We start from the raw sequence: 11,818 nt of genomic DNA, 5'->3' as shown, positions 1-11,818 counted from the left end.
GTGCAATGGCGGTTGAAGAAAACGGCTGCCACCACGCATGGACCCCAAGCTGCCACACCGCCGTGACCTTGCGTCCGGCGGCTACTTTGCATATGCATGACGGCTGCCCCCAATCACGTGGCGGGGCGGTCTCAGCAATGCTGTTCATGGCGTCACCTGATGAAGGAGCAAGTGCTAGCGCCATTTTTAAAAGGCTGCCAGCCCTGCAAACAGCACAACATAACACAGAGTTGACCCCTTCCCCCTATGCACAATAGAATGCAGAGTTGACCCCCTCTCCTCCAACACAATAGAATGCAGAGTTGACCCCCCTCCTCCCCCATACACAATCGAATGCAAATTTAACCCCGCACCACACACAACAGAATGCAGAGTTGACCCCTTCCCCACCTTGGTGGCACCAGGTTTCCCTGGACGGGAAAGTGAAGGCGTATGAGTGCTGCACGCCATGCTGAAGATCGGGAACTGAACATAAGATCGCTATGGATTACATTTTAATTAATGTAAAGGTGTAATTTAAATATGCAAACTCAGGTCCCATTGCAGAGTGGCGGAGGGGCCACCACAGAGCTTCCTCACTGCCAGGAAGATCGGGGCTGGCAATCCCGGAATCGGGTTCAATGGCGGGCTGCTGCCTCTCCAATTCTCTGGCCCCCAACTCCCTGCCATGGAACCCAACGTCGGGCTGGGAACAAAATCCAACCCAATTTCTTCAGCCATCTGTTCATCTCCCAATTTTGCTTACTGTTACAATAATTTGCCTGTGACTCAGGTAATAATCCAAAGATTATAATCCTTGATGTCCTGTTCTTTAATTTAGCTCCTCGTTCCTGGTACGCTTCAAACAGGACCTCTTGCCTAATTTTACTTTTGTTGTTGGCCCCGACATGGATCATAATGATTGGATTCTCCCTCTCACTTTCCAAAATCTTTTCAAGCTAATTGAAGATGTCTCTCATTCTGGCACCAGGTAGGCAACATAGGATGTGGGACTTTCAATCCTGCTTACAAAGGATGTTATCTGTTCCCCTAATTATTGACTTCCCCTGCAACTATCACATTACGTTTCCCCTCTTGTCCCCTTTTTGGACAGCCTCTTGCTCCAAGGTGCCATGGCCCACATTCTGGCTGTCCTTCTGATATCCGCATCCTCACAGGTAGCAAGTATGTTGTACTTGTTGAATAGGATACGTTTCTGTGGATCCTTGTTCTTTATCTCACCTGGGTTCTCCTTATTCTGCTTGCTGTTGGTCACACCTTCACAAGGTGTGGCCGAAGTCTGGAACAAACTACCCAGATACTATTCTCCCTTCCTTATGTGTCAGAGTGTTTCCAATTTGCACTCCAGCTCACTGACTCAGCTGGAGAGATTTGAGACAGAGACATCTACTGCAAAGATATTCGCTTGGGACAGACTTGCTCGCCACAAAGTCTGACATACTGCAGTCCAAACACAACCTGCTCTGCCATATCTTAGTCTAGATTATTTATATCTACTTTTTAGTTTGTTTGTAAGTTTTTTTTTTATACACTCACTTGCAATAAGCACTTAAACGCTGAAAAAAAAATTAAATGCCTCTACTTACCTGAACTTACCAGAAATAAACTTAAGACTTGTCCCTAATCTGATCTGGAAAGAAAACTCACCAGCTACTCACCAATCAGTTCTTTCCTTTGTGCTGATGTCACTTTAGGTGCTTTAGCCATGCTCCTTGAAGCTCACGCTGCATTACCTCTGGGCTCTCCAATTCTTGAATTAGATGAGAAGATGCTTAAAAATATTACAGACACAAGTATAGTATGTGTAAGTATATAGATAACTTGCCTTAAAACAATCAGGTTCTGCTGTTTCTCCTCCCGCTGTATTTATTTAGGTATGGCATCACTTTTTGAGTGTTTCTCTACCTCTGTTTTGGTCTCTGCTTTACTGCACTGCTGTGCTGCCTCGTTGACACACAGCTTTTAAATGCTCTGTTCTTCCGACATGTTTTGCTTCACTGCCGAAATGCTGAAAGTGGGGACGTCAATTGGTTTATCATGCTGGCAGCATTCTGGTACTATGCTCAAGAGGGTATTTTCCATGTAGATGTCTGATTGGGGAAGGGCAGCCAAAAAGACATCCATCAACTTCAACCCAATAAAAGAGCATCAAATAAGAAGAGGATTGCAATGGCAACTTTATAATTAAAATATATGTTTGAGGGCCAGCATGTTCAGGAAAGTGATGAAAGATCAAAATTGAGTTGGTGAGTTTGTGTAGAGGAAAGTCCAAATGAATAAGTGAAAACTTTCAGCAACAGAGCATGACAAAAAGGGCAGTGCAGTAGCAATGTCTTGTAGTGCCTACAGTCAGCCTGGTTCTGTCAACTGACTGAACTATTTTATCAAATATGCACCTCAATCACTGCAAACTGTCATTGTGATGCCCCTCACTGCAGCTCACATACATTGTGCAAAACTAACATAGTGACACACCATTTAGGTGCTCTCCAAGATCAGGTATCCTATTCAAATCAGCCCTGGCGTACCATATGACAATATAACTCATTGGATAACAATGCGCTATGCCAACTCGAGACAAATCAGTGCCAATTAGAACAAATTCCAGGGACTACAATTGGAAATACTCCAAATGGCAACATCAGTTATGGATAAGGATAAACTGATCTCAGCAAAATAAAAAAGAACACCTTATTAGCAGTATAAGAACAAAAAGATGATTGCCTTTATTGCAAACAATTATCTGTTGCGTGAAACTCAGTCTGAGTTTGTTATAATGTCAATATCCTGTGACATAGAATTTGTTTTGTCATCTTAGGAAGTGATTACATTACTAAAGAGATTTTTTTTATCACAATACCCTGCAGTTCCATCATTCAACTAGATCATGGCTGATCTGTTCCCGAACTCCATTTACCCAACTTTGATATACAATGACCAGATAAAAAATACATACACTTAATGAGGTAGAATTCAGATATAATTAATACATTACACTTGAGGAATAAAGATTCATTGAATACAATAAAAAATTGAGTAAACCTATGAAATGAAGATTCCTTTAATAGAATTAAAGATTGAATAAATTGTCAGTTTTCAAGATTCACTGGATTCCCTTTTAAGGGGACAGTTAAAAAACCATGATTCTCTTTTAGTTAAAAAATCCATCCCAACATCTCTGCTACATTGGTATGTGTAACAAAAACACCTCTTAGTTAAAAATCCATCCCGATGTCTCTGCAACATTGGAATTTATAAACTAATACGAAAATGAGACACACTGGGATGGATTTTACGTTGGGCGGATAGGAGCTGGCCACCGACGTAAAATTCGGTGGCGAACCTGCTTCCGCATAGCCTGGGGATCCGTCACGTATTTTATGGGACCCCAGCTTTAATTGTTCCGATTTTGGACTTAAACCCACTTGAGGGAGGAAGTCCCGCCTCATTGAGCTGCCGGCCAATCATCGGGCCGACAGAACTTAGTCCCAGCAGTACCACCAGGAGTGGTGGTCACTGCTGGGACTGCAGCCCAGCCGAGGACATGGAGCCAGGACTGCAGGTAAGTTTGGATTGCCTCACCAGGGGTAATCAGTCGTGCCCTGGCGAGGCAAGGGTTGTTGTTTGGCGGATGGGGGGGGGTGTCTTTGGACCTGGGGGTGGTTGGGGAACTGGGGGCGGCCCTCAATCGGGCACTCTGTGAGGCCAGGCGGCCTTTCCACGCTCCAGAATGCCCGCTTATTTATTTTTTATTTTATTTAGAGATACAGCACTGAAACAGGCCCTTCGGCCCACCGAGTCTGTGCCAACCATCAACCACCCATTTATACTAATCCTACATTAATCCCATATTCCTACCACATCAACACCTTCCCTCAATTTCCCTACCACCTACCTATACTAGGGGCAATTTACCTATCGACCTGCAAGTCTTTGGCTGTGGGAGGAAACCGGAGCACCCGGCGAAAACCCACGCAGTAACAGGGAGAACTTGCAAACTCCGCACAGGCAGTACCCAGAATCGAATCCGGGTCGCTGGAGCTGTGAGGCCACGGTGCTAACCACTGCTGCCCGTTACGGGTAAAATCCCTGTGGAGGCAGGCAAAGGCCCTTAACTGGCCGTTAATTGGCAACTTAAGTGCTTTGATTGGCCCAGGGCGGGCGGCCTGTTTTCCGCACCCTCCCCAACCCCGTACGCAAAGTGGGGCAGAGGCGGGAACGGGTTGCAAAGGCCTCCATGATGCCCCCTGCTCCATTTTATGCCATTCCCGCACCCCCCCACCCCCCGCCACCATCCAGCTCGCTGGAGTGGCATAAAATTACGGCCACTGTGCCTGGTACACACTGATAACTACAGTTGTAATTAGCTGATAATGATGTACAATATAGACAGACTATCTTAAAAAGATGGTACAAGGTAACACCAAAGAACCATAACAAATGATCAATCACAAAATGGCACATCACGTACATAAAACAGATACCATGTAACCGTAAGTTAACCCGAAAAGAAAAATATGGTTATTGCACAACGTTTGTTTAAAAAAACCTTTAAGAATAAAACACATTTATGAAGTTAACTAACCAATAAAACAAAGTCATAGTGTTACTATAAAACACTGCAAATATGTTGACCAGATAAAAGCTCGGAACTTCATGATAATGGAATCCTCAGCAATTAAATAATTAAAAATAATAGTGAATGAAATACCCTCATACGGGTAATGAAAGAGGGAAGAATATTCACAGAGATGTAACACTCACATTTGCAAAGGATGAGCTAATTCATAAGAAACTGTATAAACATGAGAGTATTGAATCAAAAAATTAGAAGTGTTGAATTCCTCAACAATGCTTCTCAACACATGGTAAAGGCAGCTGACTGCATGACAAGAGAACTCTACTCTTAACCGAGAGTGCTTTGCCTTTATAGGTAGCAGGCTTACTCGGGGAATTTAAGGTAACAGTTTACTTTGAATTTTGATGGATATTCTAAAATGTTTTACTGTAACATTATCAAGGTTGAACTTTTGGATTCTATTTTAGAATTCCATCTTTTAGTAAACTTTAATGTTGTGATACACTTAGCCATGTAAAGTGTATTGCACGTTCAATTCTTTAATAAATGTATAACTAAGTTAGTAAATCTTCTCATGTAATATTCTGTACAGAACTGCAAGAACCACTCTCTGTATCTCCTTAAGTGGGGAGATATGTATTGATATGTCTCCCAGACCCTTATAATATCTGGGATATTTTATGACCTAGCTGATACATATTAAAAATAGACTATCTGAAAGATGGTAATATTCTCTGTTGATTTCTTTCTTTGAGGGTGAGCTAGCTCAGTTCTTCAAACTCAAACAAGTATCTGTGGGAATCTGTCTGGTTTAAACTTAATTGAAAGAGATTAGCTGAGTAGTACGCCTGATTTGTTTTAGCCCCTAGAGGGCGTTAAGGTCATAAATCACTTCATGCTGTTTCCCTGGTATTCACTGTTCTGCTCCACTGACCACAACCTATCATGAGTTATCCTTCATGGCATCAGGAGCAGGAAGGGTTTGGCACCAGAACTTAAAACAAACTGCAAACTTTATATCCACTATATCCTCCTGGGTTACTCATGCCAGTGTTCAGGAGACTAACCTTCCATTCCTGGACACTCAAGGATGATCCAGGAGGGTTGACAACTCTACCACAAGCTGAGATCAGTTGAGTCAGCACAGACTGTAAATCAAGCCAAATTCATTTCCTCTAGTTGGTTATTTATAAGGAGTCCAGATGGTATGGAGGGTTTAATGGAACTGACTACAGTGCTGGTTTGAGAAACCAGAGGCTGAAAAAAATTAAGGACATTCTTGGTTGCTTCTGCAATTTGAAAGGCAATAGTTTTTATACAATTAGACTAGATATTTTTATGAAATGGTAAAAAAGCTTTGGTACTTGAATCTTCATGAAAACCCTGGGCACAGCAGAAATCTTCACTGTGATGGGAAGGGGGCTTTTTGCTCATAAAGTTTCAAATTTGCAGTCTTGATTGCCTGCCCCAGTTGTTATTTCTGCATCTGTAACACATTTGACAAGAGCTTGACAATGGATTTTTTCAATAGGTTCTTACTAAAGACTGTATAACAGAAACCTTTGCTGCTTCTCTCACCTTCACTCCCTGTGCATTTTATTTTGTGGTGTTGTTTTGACAGTTACAATGACAATGCCCTGGAAAGCAGATCTTGTAGCAACCAAGGGCCATTATTTCATATGCTACAAAATAGAAGTGTCTAATTTTAAAACACAAAAATAAGGTCTTCCAACCACTTTCATGCTCTATAAGTGCTCATAGGTGTCCAATTTGTTCAGTGTATAGCAATTACAGATGAATGGGGAAAAATTAACAGGAATTAATGCAATTTAACAGCAGAGAGGTCCCATCATAACATACCTGCCACTTAAAACTAGATTAATATATTTATTTACACAAGACTAGAATAGCTGGGTCTGAAATGACTGATAAGTGTCTGGAACAAATTTCTGTAGCTAGAGTTTCAAACTCTGTAATTCTGAAGGTTTCATCACATAATCTCCCATCTCCAACAGTCTCCACTGTCTCCAATCGCTCTCACCATTGGTCCTTGATGCATCCATTCCCGCAGTGCACCACCTTCCCTCACTAACTGAAAACAAACAGATTCTTTACTCCCTGATTGCATGATTCTTGAAAGTCCGAGTGTATCAAGCCTGTGTCCTCAGTATCTTGCTCTACGGCAGCGAGGCCTGGACAACGTATGTCAGCCAAGAGCGATGTCTCAATTCATTCCGTCTTCGCTGCCTCCGGAGAATCCTTGGCATCAGGTAGCAGGACCGCATCTCCAACACAGAAGTCCTCGAGGCAGCCAACATCCCCAGCATATACACCCTACTGAGCCAGTGGCACTTGAAATGTCTTGGCCATATGAGCCGCATGGAAGATGGCAGGATCCCCAAAGACATATTGTACAGCGAGCTCGTCACTGGTATCAGACCCACTGGCCATCCATGTCTCCGCTTTAAAGACGTCTGCAAACGCGACATGAAGTCCTGTGACATTACTCACAAGTCGTGTGAGTCAGTTGCCAGTGATTGCCAAAGCTGGTGGGTAGCCATAAAGGCGGGGCTAAAGTGTGGCGAGTCGAAGAGACTTAGCAGTTGGCAGGAAAAAAGACAGAAGCGCAAGGAGAGAGCCGACTGGGTAACAGCCCCGACAACTAATTTTATCTGCAGCACCTGTGGAAGAGTCTGTCACTCTAGAATTGGCCTTTATAGCCACTCCAGGCGCTGCTTCACAAACCACTGACCACCTCCAGGCACTTACCCATTGTCTCTCGAGACAAGGAGGCCAAAGAAGAAGAAGAAGAAAAGAAGATAGTCAAACAGAAATTTTCCCTCCATTACAATATTTTTATGATGATATACAAAGGTGTTCAAAGAAAAGGAAAAAGAAAATGCTAATTTTTTTAAATGGCCCGATCAACATCCCCTCTATTTTTTAGTTGATGGTCATGGCCTATTCATTTCAGTGTAAGGCACCTTTAAATTGTCTTGCACAGCCACGCACACGCAATGTCTTAAAGGGAAGGACTTGTGAGCTGCCTGCATAGTAACATCTGCATTGCTGCGTGACCAGGCATATGCACAGCTTAGAGGGAACATTGGCCCCTATGACTTTTTCCTGGATTACTCACAGCAGTATCGGAGATAAATCTTTAATTGCTCGAGACTCCAGGACAATTCAGGAGTTCTTACAACATGGAATATTGCACAACTGAGGGAAATGTTATTATTTCTTGAAATGTACTTGAAAAACACCAAATAAAGCACTTTAAAATGTTCAACAATTGATTGACTCTTCAATTGCAATGACCAAACAGAATTGCTTGTTCCTTTGTTAAATTATCACCATCAGTAAAAATGTGACTCTTAGAACTTCCAATAAACTTCAAGGAATCCAGAAGTCAACACAAATTGCATACTTTCAGTCATAGCCATACAAGGAGACAAAAAGAAAGAAACAAAAAGAAATTAAAAAGAAATAGGAAAACAAAAATAATAAAAATATAAGTAAAGTGAAAGAAAACAAAGAAAAAGACAATGAGAAATGAAAAAAAAAGTGTTAAAAAGGAAATGGCTGAGTGTGTGCAGTACCATTATCACTTGCCCTGCTATCAGAGCACCATCCATTATCCACAGCAGCATGGCTGTAGGGATGTGTAGCAAAATACAAGGAGCCTCCATAATAATACGATAGAGTGCAACGTAATGTTTGAAAAGAAGAAATGTGAAACAGCTGATAGGATTCAACCTTTAGGTAAGGCTGACTGCAATGGGATAAGAAAGAGCCTGCCCACAATAAACTGGGCAAATCTATTAATGGGTACAATGACAAGATCAGTGAAAGGTGTTCAGAAAAGAATTTAATGTGATACAGAACCTATTTATACCCCTAAAGTACAAGAGTTTTACTTGCCAAAAGGACAGCCATGGACAACTAAAAAGATAAGAGATAACATAAAACTAAATGAAAAAGCATACAAAAATGCAAAAAATAACACGGATCCTCGCGGTTGGGAAAGACACAAAAAGCGGAATGGGTGACAAAGCAGATAGCAAGAGATACAAAAAGGGAGTATGAAAAAGAATTGCGAGATATCAAAATCAACACAAAAGCTTTTACAATTAAACTAGGGGCTGCATTTTATCAGTCCCTCGATGCCATGGGTCATGGTGAGGAGGCCCATAAAATGCTAGTGGGAGCGGCCCGCCTCGACCCACGATGCCGAGAAGGCCCCACCGAATATTAGCGGTGGCAGCAAGGCCTTGCTGTGGCCCACCCCCACCACCTGGCAGCGGGGCCTTCATTAAAATATTAAAATAAGGATAATTAACATTCAAATTAACTTACCTGCCGACGGTGGCTGTCCCACACTGATTTTACAGTCCATCAGCCACAACTCGCGCGCCTTTGGAACTCCATTGGAGTTCCAAGGCAAGACACTGGTGGGTAGGGGGGAGGAATAAAATTATCAGGGCAAGAGGGTTGGGGGAGTGGGGAAAGCTATACCTATTGGTTGTGGGGATGGTGGGAAGAGGTATGGGGGGGAAAGTTGGGGTTTGGAATGTTCATGTTGTTCATATTGCACCGAAAACAAAAATTTGGGGGCGGGTGGGAAAAAGCCTCCAGCATTTATTTCAATTTATACACTCAATGCAACAAATATTATTTTTAAAATTAAAATCGCTTCTAAGGGCCTGAAGCCCTTTAAAAATAGCGCTGGCGCCTGCACGGTGGCGCCGGACGCCATTGCCGGGGATGCGGCGGCCGCCCCCTCTACTTCACTGGGGGCAGCTGCACTGCCTCGCCATTTAAATGAGTCCCCAAGCATAGTATTGCGGCGAACTGATAAAATTCAGCCCGAGGAGAAAAAAAGTGGTCAGAAGAAGTGTGGGCCCTATTTAATCTTCCAAAGTTCTCTCGATTCAGGAACTCTTCCTTTAGATTGGAAAATTGTACAAATCACTCTGCTATTTATGAAAGATGAAAGAAGGAAATCTGGGAATTATAGACAATTTAGATAACATCGGTTGTCAGGAAATTGCTAGAGTCTATAATAGGGTGACTGAACACCTTGAAAATTTTCAACTGCTCAGGGAGAGCCAGCATGGATTCATTAAAGGTAGGTCATGCCCGAAGAACCAGTTGAATTTTTTGAAGAGGTGACTAAAGAAGTGGGCAGGACAATGTCTTCGGATTTTAATTATATGCACTTCCAGAAGGCATTTAATAAAGTCCCTTATAAGAAACTGTTAGCTAAAATTTAAGCTCATGGAATTAAAGTCAAATTATTGGCCTGGTTAGGAAATTGGCTGAACGGCAGGAGACAGAGAGTATGGATAATGGGCGGGTATTCTAATTGGCAGGATGTGACTAGTGGTGTCCGCAAAAAATTGTGTTGGGGCCTCAATTATTCACTGTATTTATTAACAACTTAGATGATGGGATAGAAATTCGCACAACTAAATTTACTGATGACACAAAGATAGATGGCATTATAAGCAGTGTAGATGGAAGCATAAGATTACAAGATATATTTATAAATTTATAGATTAAGTGAATGGGCAAAACTGTGAAATAGATTTCAATGCAGCCAAATGTGAGGTCATCCAATTAGGACTTAAAAAGGATAGAACAGGGTACTTTCTAAATGGTGAAAATCTGGAAACAGTGGAGGTCCAAAGAAAATTGGGGATCCAGGCACACAGAGCATAAAAGTGTCATGAACAGGTACAGAAAATGATCAAAAAGACAAATGGAATGGTGGCCTTTATATTGGAAGGACTAGAATACAAGGGAGTAGAAGTTATGCATCAACTATACAAAGTTCTGGTGAGACCACACCTAGATTACCGTGACAAATTCTGGGCATCAAACTTCAGGAAGGATGTATGGGCTTTGGAGGAATTTCAGCCATGATTTACTAGTACCTGGACAACAAGGGTTAGGCTATGAGGAGAGATTTAATGCAGGAGGTGGGGCCCCCGACGCCGGGCCGAAAAGACAGAGGGAGCCCCATCTCTGCATTTTTCTGACCCCCAGAGTGATCCTCCAGTCTTTTGGGGTCAAAGTTTAAGGAGGTGGGATCCCCGTCCCTTTAAACAGTTAATAGGGATGGGGATCTTACCTCCAAGAGCTGCAGGCCAATCAGAGGGCTGGCAGCTTAACAGTATCGGCAGTACCACCGGGAGCGTTGGCCATTGCCAGTACGGCAGAGGCCTTGGAGCCAGGCCCAGTTTTGGAATCCCGGACCCGAGGTAGGTGAGGCGGGGTCGCTGGGGCCAGTCCGGAAGGCCCCGGCAAGGCAGGGGGGGTGGTGGGGGGCATGGGGGTAGAGTGTTCAATCCGGGGGAGAGGGATCCCAGGAGGTACAGTTGTTCCCGGTAGGGGTCCTCCATGGGCAATGAATTGCCCACGAAGCAGGGACCCCCCCCCCCCCCCCCCACAATTCCACAGGGAGGATGCTTTGTTTTCCAAGGTGTGCTCCCCACGTGGTAGATTCTCTCCATCACTGCTGTTAAGATCCCAGTGGAGGCGGGAAGAGGCTCTTAATTGGCTGTCAATAGGCCACTTAAGAGCCTCAATTGGCCACTGGGCAGGAAGTCCGATGTCGGCCTATATCACCCCCTGGAAGATCGGGCTCGACAATACTGGCATCGGGTTCCGTGGCAGCTGCTGTCACTCCGCTTCTCTGGCCCCCATCCCACCACCTCAGAACCCGACTCGGGCTGGGAACAAAGGTTTCTATTCTCTGGAATTTAGAATGTTAAGGGGCGATTTGATTGACGTTTTTAAGACTATTGGGAACAAATAGGGTAGATTGAGAGAAACTATTTCCACCAGTTGGGGAGTCTAGGACAAGGGGGAATAGTGAAAAAAATTTAGAGCCAGACCTTTCAGGGAAACATGTTTTCATGCAAAGGATGCTAGAACTTTGGAACTCTCTTCTGCAAATGGCAATTGGTGCTAGATCAAATTGAGATTGATAGATTGATAGGCAACGGTATTAAGAGATATGGGGCAAAGTCGTGTATGTGGAGTTAGGTCACAGATCAGTGATGCTCTCATTGAATGGTAGAAAAGGATCGAGAGGCTAAATGGCCTATTCCTGTTTCTATGTCCTATGGTCCTTTGTTCTCTACCATCTCTAACACTGAACTACGCATTACAGACTGAGTCAGTGAAAGGCTCTCCGTCCTGTTATAATTAACAAATTTAGGGGAGTGTTCTGAA

Source organism: Heterodontus francisci, chromosome 11, assembly GCF_036365525.1.
Source record: "Heterodontus francisci isolate sHetFra1 chromosome 11, sHetFra1.hap1, whole genome shotgun sequence".
NCBI classification, from domain to species: Eukaryota; Metazoa; Chordata; class Chondrichthyes; order Heterodontiformes; family Heterodontidae; genus Heterodontus; species Heterodontus francisci.
This window is presented reverse-complemented; position numbering follows the sequence as displayed.